The sequence below is a fragment of the Macaca fascicularis genome, chromosome 15, assembly GCF_037993035.2.
Source record: "Macaca fascicularis isolate 582-1 chromosome 15, T2T-MFA8v1.1".
Taxonomy (NCBI): domain Eukaryota; kingdom Metazoa; phylum Chordata; class Mammalia; order Primates; family Cercopithecidae; genus Macaca; species Macaca fascicularis.
The window spans coordinates 128,401,333-128,415,432 of record NC_088389.1 but is presented as its reverse complement, the minus strand read 5'-3'; the positions used below and the strand labels follow the sequence as shown (position 1 = coordinate 128,415,432).

At 44.1% G+C, this 14,100-nt stretch overlaps 1 long non-coding RNA gene across 3 annotated transcripts in view; it reads right to left on the bottom strand.

Annotated features, from left to right (window-relative positions):
- Positions 1 to 232: 232 nt before the first annotated feature.
- The window catches only part of LOC135964405 (uncharacterized), a 71,957-nt gene continuing 58,089 nt past the window's right edge, over positions 233 to 14,100 (bottom strand). For all 3 annotated transcript variants that reach the window (XR_012424995.1, XR_012424990.1, XR_012424996.1), the window contains one exon: positions 233 to 1,315. This is a non-coding gene — a long non-coding RNA (uncharacterized lncRNA). The remainder of the gene's footprint in view (positions 1,316 to 14,100) is intronic.

The window sequence follows — 14,100 nt, the reverse complement described above, 5'->3', positions numbered from 1 at the left end:
AATGGAGGTCAGATGTTCGTGCTTACCTGCCACGGGTGGGAGGTGGTAACGGCTAGATCATACACAGCAGGAGGGGGCTTGCTTTTCCTGGGAAAAAAAAAAGCCAGACAGCAAATATTTCTGTCTTTGAGCACCATATTGTCTCTGTTGCACCACACTCTAGTGCTGCCATTGTGGTGTGGAAGCAGGAAAAGCACATATTGTCAAGTAAAAGAACACGGCAGTCACAGTCAGCTGACACCACAATGAGGTGTTTGGATTTATTCTATCGGCAAGGAGAAGGCACTAGAGCATTATACAAGGTGGGGTCATTAGATCTGACTTACACTTCACTGACTTACACTTCAAAAATTATAATCTCAGAGCTGTAAAAACACCGTGGTACTAAAGGAGTATTTTTATCCCTTGTGAAAGAAAGCCAAATTGTAAGCTTTCAGGACCAGCCGGAGTAATCTTCAGTTTATGTCTCCACCATCTTCTGAGTTTTATCTTAAAGTAGGCATAAGATAGTCACCCTAACATTACCATGGAATTATAAAACCACAGGGTTGGGATGGGCGCGGTGGATCACGCCTGTAATCCCAGAACTTTGGGAGGCCAAGGCAGGTGGATCACCTGAGGTTAGGAGTTTAAGACCAGTCTGGCCCACATGCTGAAACCCCGTTTCTACTAAATATACAAAAACATTAGCCGGGCGTGGTGGTGGGCGCCTGTAACCCCAGCTGCTTAGCTGGCTGAGGCAGGAGAATCGCTTGAACCTGCAAGGCAGAGGTGACAGTGAGCCGAGATCGCGTCATTAGATGCCAGCCTGGGCGACAAGAGCGAAACTCCCTTTCAAAAACAAAAAACAAAACCCTACAGGATTGCAAAGGCCTCGAGAGACTGTCTCAGTCAATCACCAGCCTTCCAACTAGGTCCATGCCTCAATCACCTCAGAGATAAAAACCCAAATTACGTGCCAATGCTGAGCCTGAGGACTGGTCCTGCTCCTCCCTGTGTGACAGGAACACCCACCCCAACTCTGACGACAGGTTAGAAAATAATCCTACTTGTTCCAAAAAGATTAAGCAATAACAAGCAAAAACAAGAAACTAAAAAATCCTGGGTGCCTTTGGACTGCAGAACTTACAGTCTCTTTAAATCCCAACTCCGACTCTTCAAATCTGCCATTTGACTTTTTCCATTGAAGTGAGTCCATTTAATTCTAGTGCAGTCCACAATGTAGATGGAGCACCTGGGAACCACACAGCACATCCGGGATGCAGACAGGAGTTACTGACACAGACGACAGGTCCCAGAGTAGAAAATTAGGCCTCTGAAAAATCATTGTGAAGGAGATTATAAGCATGGAAACGTGATCTCTACATATTGCTAAGTGAAAATAGTAATATACTGTCTGATAACACTTCTCTAAAAGAACAGAGAGAGAGAGAGTGGAATCATTTTGAAATTAAAGATTTCCATGAAAAAAACGAGAGTCCACCAGTATGTACAGCATTCTTCAATTCGTGTTTTTAAAATACTGTGTATAAGTGATTGAAAAATCATATCCCGGGACGTACAATGGCAAGTTTAAAGCACGTGCTATTATAAGACAAGGAAACATGGTAAGAAGGAGGGAGATTGAAAAAGAAAAGGAAGGAAGCCTGTTTGTGATGTAGCCAGAGGGGAAAGAAACACTGGCGAAAAGTCCGAGACCCACTCATCCCGGTCTTCCCGCCACTTTGGGGATCCTCCCGGTAGCTTCGCTGTCTCGGTCCCGTATTGACAATTGCTGGTAATGGGACTGCACGAGAGCAGTCGTACTCTGAGGAATCCGCCGGCTTTTAAGTGTGGTTCCATTACAGGATTACGTGGTGCCACCAAGTCCAACACCCAAGGACAGAGGATGGGGAATGTGACCACGGAGCTCGCACAAAATGACAAAGGAGACCACTCGGGTTCTAGGGCGGCAGACAGCATTTACTTCTTCCACAGAACCAGAAAGCGTTTCAAAAAGCAAATGGAATAAAGATGTGGATGAGAAGTTTTCTTCCTGGGATAAGTGGATGGGGAGGAAGAAAATGAAAAGCAGGTAAATCGCTGAAGAAAAGGCAGTATAGTGAAACAATCAACATTTGAGAATTAATTATATGCCACTCTTCAAGAAATGAGCATAAGACACCGGAAAAATACGAATTTAGTGAAGGTCGAACAAACACTTTTTTCCCAATGGCTACGAAAGAGAGAAGCAAGCATCTTGAAATGCTGGCAATTATGCAGACGGCAGAAAGAATAAGGACTGAATTTCATTCCCACATAAGGGAGAGTATTAGGGAGACAAAAAGCACTCTGAAACGTTTACAGTTTGGAGTGAGCGGACAGCCCAGCAGGTATTTAGAGCGTATTATCTGCGCTGTGAAAAATGACCCTCAGAAATCACTGAAATTAATCAAGAAGTTAAACATTTATTAAAAACAAGCTTAGAGATTACAGGAGAAAGGTCGAGTCCAGAGACTCAAACAAAGCTGAATCAGCGGATTTCTGGGCCGTGAAATGTGTGGCGCTCAATGGAGAGCACAAGGTTCAGGTGCGGGTGAGGCCTCCGGAGCCCCTCCGGCCGGACCTGGGGAAATCGCTGTTGTCAGCCGCTCTTGCAAAAAGCTGATGATGTGGCTATTGAGCAACCTGGGACCCTTGACCCTGCCGTGGCGTTTGTACCGATGTGGGTGTCTGGGTGACATTCACAATTAAACAAATCAAACTTAAGTTACCAAGTTCCAGACTCCAATGTCCAGGGAAACGCCACACTTTGCTGTGGGTGACAGAATTTTGCCCCCTCCACCCTTTTTGTCATAAAGTCAAATAAACAGGATCATTGAATGACAGGGGTGGGCTCTGCTGTGCTGGACACTGAACATGGGCAGCACCGTAGTGAGGCCTGCAGGAGCGACTGTGCAGGAGTGAGGTGGGGGAGGCGGCTGTTCCCGCCAGCTGCTGAGTTGGTGCCACACACATCTCCGCTGCCCGAGGCAGGAGTAACGTTCAGCCAAGACCATATCCTGATGAATTTTGCCAAAATGAGATCGCACAGAATCCTCAGATCGTCAAGTGGGAGAAACTGAAAGAAAAATGTTCTGTCCTCCTACCTTGGTCGAATTTTCTAGACCTTTTTCTAGAACTCCACCAATTAAGACACACACACACACACACACAAACGTTACTTGGCCAAAATTTTTACAAGAAATGCAGTTTCATTTTAAGCCATCTCCTTAGCATCCTTTCATTACACTAGAATTTGCAGTAGATATCCCAAACTTCTTAGAGCTACATAAGACCCTAAATGTCCTATTTTTTAAGGTGGATATTATTTATGGGCGAGGAAGATGAACTGGTTATGAGTTTTGAGGTCAAAAGGTCTGGTTCAAATGCCAGCTTTGTCAGTTACTAGCTGTGTGACCTTGGGCAAGATGCTTAATCTCACGGAACCTCAGTTTCAACAGTTGTAAAAGAGAAATAACGTTCACCAGATGGGAACATTCGATACCATAATGCATCAGCACAGCAATTGGAGAACAATAATAGAATTATCACAATAAAAGTAGCCATTTGTTATTATTATTATTATCATTAAATAAGCAAGAATTTTGAAATACATTGTTTTTGCTGAATGGCTAATTTCATGTTTTTTGTTTGTTTGTTTGTTTTGAGGTAGAGTCTTGCTCTGTGGCCAGATTGGAGTGCAGTGGTGCGATCTTGGCTCACTGCAACCCTCAGCTCCCTGGTTCAAGCGATTCTCTTGCCTCAGCCTCCCAAGTAGCTGGGATTACAGGCATATGCCACCACACCCAGCTGATTTTTGTATTTTTAGTAGAAACAGGGTTTCACCATGTTGCCAGGATGGTCTCGATCTCCTGACCTCATGATCCACCCGCCTCGGCCTCCCAAAGTGCGGGGGTTACGGGCGTGAGCCACCGTGCCTGACCACTGAATGGCTAATTTCAGACTTTGTATGGTGCTTTAATAGGAACCAACTTCTGGGCCCAAATGTGCCATATGAATGAACACAAGCTACACTGTGGCAAAGTAAGAAAGTGCTCAGCATCAGGAATGCTGCATACAAATGTCAAGAAGGAAAATAAGCCAGGCGCGGTGGCTCACGCCTGCAATCCCAGCACTTCGGGAGGCCGAGGTGGGTGGATCACCTGAGGTCAGGAGTTTGAGACTAGCCTGGCCAACATGGTGAGACCCCATCTCTATTAAAAATACAAAAATTAGCCGGGCATGGTGGCAGGCAACTGTAATTCCAGCTACTCGGGAGGTTGAGGCAGGAGAATCACTTGAACCCGGAAGAAGGAGGTTGCAGTGAGCCGAGATCGTGCCATTGCACTCCAGCCTGGGGGTCAAGAGCAAAACTCCATCTCAAAAAAAAAAAAGGAAAAGTAGAATGTTTTCCTTTCTCCAGTAACTTTTGTTGAGTCAGCTTTGTGCTACCTCAGCAGGCACCTCCATTTCAAAATGAATGGAACCTCAGGCATTCTTCTTGATGCCTGGAGTTTTGAGGTATGACAATGTTTATTTTCTAATACCCCACAGTTCCAAGAAGTTCAGGTGATAACATAATATAAATTCCAAAATAAGAGTACATTGTGAAAAAAATCTGTGTTTCAAATAGTATCCATTAGCATTCAGAGACAGAGAGTTAAAAAGGGCTTGCTCTGAAATAATAATTTATTATAAACTTGTGCCTCACGTTTACAAGAGTGTATTGCAAGACAGCAGTGATACCTTTGCATTAGTCAGAGTTCAGTTGTGGTGGAATATCTTAACTTGAGGGTTCTGACCTAAAAGACGAGGGAATCAGAGATTTGCTTTTTGATTCTGCTTTTTTTTTTTTTTTTTTTTTGAGTAAATACTAAGTACCAATCCTGGCAAAGCAGTAATACAATGTGATGCTCAGAGACACGTTAGGCCGGGCGCAGTGGCTCACGCCTGTAATCCCAGCACTTTGGGAGGCCGAGGCAGGTGGATCACGAGGTCAGGAGATCGAGACCATCCTGGCGAACACGGTGAAACCCCGTCTCTACTAAAAATAGAAAAATTAGCCAGGCGTAGTGGCGGCGCCTGTAGTCCCAGCTACTCAAGAGGCTGAGGCAGGAGAAAGGCGTGAACCCGGGAGGCGGAGCTTGCAGTGAGCCGAGATCGCACCACTGCACTCCAGCCTGGCGACAGAGTGAGACCCGGTCTCAAAAAAAAAAAAAAAAAAAGAGACACGTATTCCAAGGCGCCTGGTCTGTAGTTTCTCCCCTCCCATATTATCCTGATTTCCTCACCCACCCCTTCTTCTGAAGCTGGATCTCTGGATCTCTGGGTTTGGCTTCAGTTTCCTCATCTGTAAAACAGAAAACATCTACGTATAGCGTTGTTCAGAGGAATGAACGAGATGTGAGATGCTGCATTTCAAAAGCACTTGGTGTATTACTAGAAGCTTCGAAATGCTGCTTGTTTCCTTATCCTTAATTATTTCCATCATTGCCTCAATCCTGCATCTATGTGGTATCTTTCTTCTATCAGATGTAAAGAAAGATGTTACTCACCAGTGATTCCCTTGTCTCCGTAAATAGCAGGAAAATCTGCCATTCAGTCTTGAAGGGTAGTGGGGAATACTGAGTGATATGAGATGTAGAATTCTAAAAGCTTGTTAATTTTTATGCTAAAGAGCTATCCTGTTAATTCATAGAACTGCTTGCCCTAATAATTTATGATAAGAAAAACAGAGAAGTGGCCAAAAAAAAAAAAAAAAAAAAAGAAATTAAGCAAATAATCCAAAAAGTAGTCATAAATTTGGAATAAAGATGTTCAGGGAAGCTTACATGAGACAGAGAACTTGGAAATAGCCTAAAGGCCCAGCACTCTAGACTTAGGTCAGTAAAGCGTGGCATCCTATACACAGTGTATTTATTAATTTTATTTATTTATTTATTTATTTATTTTGAGACGGAGTCTCTCTGTGTCGCCCGGGCTGGAGTGCAGTGGTGCAGTCTCGGCTCACTGCAAGCTCTGCCTCCCGGGTTCACACCATTCTCCTGCCTCAGCCTCCCGAGTAGACGGGACTACAGGTGCTCACCACCACGCCTGGCTAATTTTTTATATATTTTTAGTAGAGACGGGGTTTCACTGTGTTAGCCAGGATGGTCTTGATCTCCTGACCTCGTGAACCGCCCGCCTTGGCCTCCCAAAGTGCTGGGATTACAGGCGTGAGCCACCACGCCGGCCAATTTTTGTATTTTTAGTAGAGATGGGGTTTCATCATATTGGCCAGTCTGGTCTCAAACTCCTGACCCCGTGATTTGCCTGCTTCAGCCTCCCAAAGTGCTGGGATTACAGGTGTGAGCCACCGTGCCTGGCGATGTTTAGAGTTTTTTAAAAATCAGGTTACAAAATGGTGTAAGCCAAATTAAAATGTACAGAGAAACCAAAACAGGACGGCAAGATGCCTCAGTGAAAGTAGTGACTGCATCCGAGCAGCTGTTTTTTCTGTTTCTTCAGACTTTTCTGCACTTCCCAGGTCCTCCACAATAGCAGCAGCAGAAGCACAGCCTGTGGGGCCAGCCTTGCTTTAAGAATTAGCTGCTGTTACTCCCAGCATTGTTGCTCATATCATCAAAAGATGATAAAGTGAAAGCTGAGAAAAAGATCAAAGGTTAGAGGGAAGCATTTATAAATGTGTTAGAGACTTGTTTTTAAAGAAACTTTTAATTTTGAACTAATTTTAGGTCTACACTGCAAAGATAATTTAGAGAGACCCCGTCCCCGCTCCCAGTTCCCCAGTTGTTAACATCTTACATCACTGTAGTACACGTGTCAAAACTAGGAGATTACGGCTGGTACATGACTATTAACTAAACCCCAGACTTTGTTTGAAATTTGCTTGTTTGGCTGGGCGCAGTGGCTCACGCCTATAATCCCAGCACTTTGGGAGGCTGAGGCGGGTGGATCACTTGAGGTCGGGAGTTTGAGACCAGCCTGACCAACATGGAGAAACTCCATCTCTACTAAAAATAAAAAATTAGCCGGGCGTGGTGGCGGGCGCCTGTAGTCCCAGCTACTCAGGAGGCCGAGGCAGGAGAATCACTTGAACAAGGGGGGCAGAGGTTGCGGCGAGCCTAGATCGTGCCACTTCACTCCAGCCTGGATGAAAGAACAAAACTCTTGTCTCAAAACAAAAAACAAAATAAAACAAAGACAAAAACAAAAAAAACTAAAAGTAATTCACCTGTTTTTCCACTTAGGTACTCCTTCTGTTTTAGGAGGATGAGATTTTTGAATGTTGACTGATGGCCCCCATTTTTATGTTTTAATTGTGAAACATACATAGAAGTTCATAAAACAAAAAAGCACTATTTAAAGGAAAATGAAAAGTTCAAGGAATGGAATGGTGCCAGTCCCTTGGTATCCTTTTTCCGCCTCCCCACCCAGAGGTAATCATTACCCTGACTTTTATGGCAATAATATCCTTGATTTTCTTGGTAGTGTTACTGTCCAGCTATAATCTCCCCAGTAAAGTAGTTGTGCCTGTTTTTGAACTTTATGTACACGAACCCATGTTGTATATTCTTTTGTTCAAGGCTATCTGCTTGTTGTGTGGCCTGTGTGTCTACATCTCATTCATTTTCATTGCTGTGTGGTTCTCCTATGAGATGCTCTTTGACATTTCATCCTGCTCCCTGCCCTTCCCTAATCAAATAGACCTTCTGCCTCCGTGTCCCAGGGACGGCAATATAACCACGGAAAATCAAATTAAAATTATTTATTATAATTATTTCAAAAGCCCACATCCTCAAGGATTTAAACAAGGGATTTATAACAGGGTTTCTCAACCTCCACCCTACCGACATGTTAGACCTAATGATTCATTGTTGTGGGGATGTCCTGCTCAGGGTGGGATGCTCCCTGGGCTCCACCACTAGGTGCCAGCAGCATCCACGACCCTCGAGTTGTGAGAACCAAAATGTCTCCAGACATTGCCAAGCATCCCCGGCGAGGCAGAGTCACCCCAGATGATAGCCGCTGTGAGAAGAAGGAAAGGAAAAAATCACGTGGGGAAAATTCCGACTACAGAAGCAGCCTGCCTGGAAAGTTACAGCAACGGGCAAAAATGAAACAACCTTGGGGGGAAAAACCCTCAAGCTGCACCTGCACACACGTGAGCAATTTCGTACAGTGAGTGAGGAGCTCCCACGAAAGAGTTTCCCCCCTTTTTCAGGCATATACACCATGGAAAGCTGCACAGGCCGGGAGGGGACTTACCTAAAACAAACCCACAGTTACACAAACTAGAAAAGCGGAATTCGTGATGGCCTAGAGACCACAGCTGCGTAACAGAAGGGGAATTGCACAGACAGCTTTACTGATAAGAGAAGTGACTCAAACTGCCACAGAGATGAGAAGAGTTTCTGATAAAAGCTTTTGAACTCAGCTGTAACCCAGCAGTCCACCGGGAGTCCTCTCTCTGCTGCAGAGAGCGTTTTTCCTTTCACTCTTTTTTTTTTTTTTTTTTTTTGAGACTGAGTCTCGCTCTGTCGCCCAGGCTGGAGTGCGGTGGCGTGATCTCGGCTCACTGCAAGCTGCAAGCTCTGCCTCCCGGGTTCACGTCATTCTCCTGCCTCAGCCTCCTGAGTAGCTGGGACTACAGGCACCACCACCACACCGGCTAATTTTTTGTATTTTTAGTAGAGATGGGGTTTCACCGTGTTAGTGAGGATGGTCTCGATATACTGACCTTGTGGTCCACCCGCCTTGGCCTCCCAAAATGTTGGGATTACAGGCGTGAGCCACCGCTCCCCGCCTTTTCTTTCACTTATTAAACTTTTGGTCCAGCCCCACCTTTGTGTCCATGTTCCTTAATTTTCTTGGAGGTGGGACAAAGAACCCAGGGTACTTGTTCAGTCGATGAGAAACTGCTGCGTTAATGTGCATTGGCGAGACTGTAACAACTCATTTAAAGGACTACATATAGAACCAATCAAAGCCACTTCAACCGCATAAAATTCCTCTAGATGAGAAATTAAGACAGTCAGAAAGCAACACAAGGCTTGAAACGCTGGCGAGGGCCTGTGAGAAGGGCTCCATAGTCTGCCCCCAACCCAGGGCTGGGCCCTGGGGGTCAGGGTCAAATGACAGAAGCTCCATGTGGTTGGGGACCTCGAGCAGAAGACAGGCATGCTCCTCATGCCCAGGGCACATGTTCTCCTGTGCCCAGCAGGCTGGGAGAGCAATGCTATGTTTGGGCAGACAGATCCAAGACGGTCTCAACAGAGTTTCCTGTAGCCCAGAGAAAGCTGGGAGCTACTGAATGTTTAGTGAGCACCCAAGGGCTGGGACAACATCACACAGAGAACTGGAGATCAGGAGAGGCCTAGCAGCTGGGCCAGGGAGGACACAGCAGGGACCTGCATGAACCCATGTTTTAAGATTAGACTAAAACAAGGATGATGATGGCACCAAGGACAAGACACCACCCTCCCCCAGTGAATTAATTCAGTATAAGCTTCTAAAAAATTAGACACAAGTGGCCAGGCACGGTGGCTCATTCCTGTAATCCCAGCACTTTGGGAGGCCGAGGCAGGTGGATCACAGTGTTAGGAGATGGAGACCATCCTGGCTAACACAGCAAAACCCTGTCCCCACTAAAAAAATACAAAAAATTAGCTGGGCATGGTGGTGGGCACCTGTAGTCCCAGCTACTCAGGAGGCTGAGGCAGGAGAATGCTGTGAACCCGGGAGGCAGAGCTTGCAGTGAGCCGAGATCGCGCCTCTGAACTCCAGCCTGGGTGACAGAGTGAGATTCTGCCTCAAAAAAAAAATAGACACAAGTCCAAGAGCAGGGAAGATTCCAGACTGACTACTAACATGATTCCATGGCTTGGCAGAAGGGAAGCTTAAGAGAAAATTATTAAAAATTTAAACCAGAACAATTAGTCAAGAAAAAGAAATAAAGGGCACCCAGATTGGTAAGGAAGAAGCAAAATTCTTTGTATCTGCAGATGACATGCTTTTGTATATAGAAAATCCAAAGAAATAGACACACAAACACAAACCAAAAACACCTATTAGAGCACATAAGCAAGTACAAGTTTGCAGGATACAGGATCAATATACAAAAACCAATTCCATTTCTATTACTAGTAATGAACAATACAAACATGAAATTAACACTGTGGCTCATGCCCGCCGTCCCAGCACTTTGGGAGGCTGAGACAGGAGACTCACTTGAGGCCAGGAATTGCAGCCTGGGCAACATAGTGAGACCCCATCTCTACAATATATTTAAAAAGTTAGCCAGGTGTGATGGCCCATGCCTGCCTAGCTACTCAAGGGGCTGAGGCAGCAGGATCCCTTGAGCCCAGGAGTTCAAAGCTGCAGTGAGCTGTGGTCATGCTACTCCAGCCTGGAAGACAGAGGGAGACCCCGTATCCAAAACAAGGAAAAAAAGAAAGAAATTAAGAAAACAATTCAATTCAATCAACAATAACATCAAAAAGAATAAGACAGTGAGGAATACATTTAACAGAAGAAATATGAGTCTTGTACACTGAAAACTATATAATATTTTTGGAAGAAACTAAAGCAGAATTAAATAGAAAGACATGCCATGTTCATACATTGGAGGACAATATCATCAAGATAATAATCCTCTTCAAATTAGTCAACATAATCACTATCAAAAAGCCTACTGCTTTCTATCCAGAAGTTGAAAAGTTTATCTTAAAATTCATATGGAAATGCAAGAGATCCAGAATACACAAAACAGGTCTGAAAAAGAACAAAGTAGAAGGACTCACATTTTCACTCTAAAGCTATAGTAATCGAGATGATGTGGTACTGTTGTAAGGACAGACATAGCAATAAATGGAATAGAATTGAGAGTCCAGAAATAAACCATTACTTTCAGGATCAATTGATTTTCGACAATGGTGCTAAGACAATTCAATGAGCAAAGAATAGTCTTTTAAAGTAAGGATGCTGAGGAAACTACACACATCCACACGCAAAATAAGTAAGTTGGACCCCCCACTTCACACCATATACAAAAAAATAATTCAAAATGTATCAAAGACCTAAATGTAAGAGCTAAAACTGTAAAACTCTTAGAGAAAAATATAGGTGTGAATCTTTGTGACTTTAACTTAGGCAATAGTTTCTTAGCTGTGACACCAAAAGCACTGGCAATTAAAAATAAACAAATTGAACTTCATCAAAAGTTTAAAATCTTGGTTGGGGGTGGCGGCTCATGCCTGTAATCCTAGCACTTTGGGAGGCCAAAGAGGTGGATCACCTGAGGTCGGGAGTTCAAGACCAGCCTGGTCAACATGGAGAAACCCTATCTCTACTAAAAATACAAAACTAAGCCAGGTGTGGTGGCACACGCCTGTAATCCCAGCTACTTAGGAGGCTGAGGCAGGAGAATTGCTTGAATTTGGGAGGCGGAGGTTGCAGTGAGCCAAGATCACGCCACTGCACTCCAACCTGGGCAAAAGCAAGACTCTGTCTCAAAAAAAAAAAAAAAAAATTAAAATTTTGTGCAACAACACTAATAAAAAGTGAAAAAAGGACACAGAATGGGAGAAAATATTTGCAGATGATATATCTGATAAACAACTTGTTTCTAGAATATATAAAGAACTCTATATAAAGAACTCCACTAAACAATAAAAGGGCAATAAAAATGAGCGAAGAATTTGAGGAAACATTTCTGCAAGGAGGATATACAATGACCGGTGAGCACAAGGAAAGTTATTCAACATCATGCACCATTAGGAGAATGAAAATCAGAACTACAGTGAGATACCACTTCCTACCTCGTAGGATAACCATCATTTTAAAAGACAGACAATAATAAGTGTTGACAAGGATGTGGAGAAAATTGGAAACCTCATACGCTGCTGGTGGACACATAAAATGGTACAGCTGCTTTGGAAAACAGTCTGCCAGTTCCTCAAAAAGTTAAACAGAATGACCATATGGCCTAGTAATTCCACTCCTAGGTATATACCCCAGAGAACTGAAAACATATGTCCACTCAAAAACTTGTACAAAAATGTTCATTGAAGCATTATTCTAAATAGCCAAGGAGTGGAAGCAACACAAATGTCCATGAATGGCTGAACAAATGGAATACCATTCATCAATAAAAAGAAATGTTACAATATGGAGAAAGCTTGACAACACTATGTCAGGCTCACAGCCACGTATTGTATGATGCCATTTATATAAAATACCCAAAATAGACAATTCCATAGAGACAGAAAGCAGATTAATCGTTGCCGGAGGCTGAGGGCAGAAGGAATGAAATTACAGCTGATGGGTATGGAATTTCTCTTTGGGGGGATAAAATGTTTAAGAATGCAGCCATAAAAAAGAACGAGATCATGTCTTGCAGGAACATGGATGGAGCTGGAGGCCATTATCGTTGGCAAATTAACACAGGAATAGAAAACCAAATACTGCATGTTCTCACTTAGAAGTAGGAGCTAAATGATGAGAACTTACGAACACAAAGATGGAAACAACAGGCACTGGGGTCTACTTGAGGGTGGAGGGTGGAAGGTGGGAGGAGCAGGAGGAGCAGAAAAGATAGCTATTGGGTACTGGGCTTAATACCTGGGTGATGAAATAATCTGTGCGACAAACCCCCGTGACACGAGTTTACCTACGTAACAAACCTGCGCTTGTACCTCTGAACTTAACATAAAAGTTGGGTTTAGTTTTTTGGGTTTTTTTTGTCTTGTTTTGTTTCGAGACGGAGTCTAACTTTGTCACCCAGGCTGGAGTGCAGCAGTACAATCTCAGCTCACTTCAACCTCCACCTCCCAGTTTCAAGTGATTCTCCTGATTCGGCCTCCTGAGTAGCTGTGACTACAGGCGCCCGCCACCGCGCCTGGCTAATTTTGTTTTTGTATTTTTAGTAGAGACGGGGTTTCACTGTGTTAGCCAGGATGGTCTCGATTTCCTGACCTTGTGATCCGCCTGCCTTGGCCTCCCAAAGTGCTGGGATTACAGGCGGGAGCCACCGCACCTAGCCAATTTTTGTATTTTTAATAGAGACGGGGTTTCACCATATTGGCCAGGCTGGTCTCAAACTCCTGACCTCAAGTCATCTGCCCGCCTCAGCCTCGCAAAGTGCTGGGATTACAGGCGTGAGCCACCACGCCCCGCCTGTATTATACACTTTAAAAAGATGAATTTTATTGTAATCAAATAATATTTCAATTATTCTTTTCTCAAAGTAAGCATTAATAGTAACTTTTCTCAAAGTAAACATTAATAATAAATAAAACACACACACACACACACACACTCACACACACACAAATATGTGACACTTCTTGCAAAGCCAAGTTGGTACTCTGAATACCATGCTGGCTACGTCTGTATTCCACATCTGCCCGTTCTGGTGCGTCCCCTATTTTAATCTTTAAATTACCTTCTCAGTGGTCTTAGTGGCACTGCCCATCCTCAGGGTTCATATGTTGGCCACTGTCCCCTCTCTCTCTATCTGTGGGGTTCCCTAGACTATGCCAGAAGCACTTTTGGGGATGTCATGCACCCTGTCATCCCATAATTCTGAACTTTATAGACTGTGGTATTTTTTACACAAAGGCAGACTGTCTTTTTAGCCCTTTCTCTGGAAAAAAAAAAAAAAAAGGCAAACCTATTCTTATTCATCTCTTTGCCAATGATACCTAAATCTGTATTTCCATCTCCATCCTTTGGTTCATCTTTAACTATTCACAGGAGCATTCAGAGTAAGCTACTCTACCATTAATTTTTCTTTTTTTTTTTTTTTTGAGACAGAATCTTGCTCTGTTGCCCAGTCTGGAGAGCAGTGGCACGATCTTGGCCCACTGCAACCTCCACCTCACTGGTTCAAGCAATTACCCTGCCTCAGCCTCCTGAGTAGCTGGGATTACAGCCCACGCCACCATGCCCGGCTAATTTTTTTGTATTTTTAGTAGAGACGGGGTTTCACCATGTTGGCCAGACTGGTCTTGAACTCCTGACCTCAGGCAATCCGCCCACCTCGGCCTCCCAAAGTGCTGGGATTACAGGCGTGAGCCA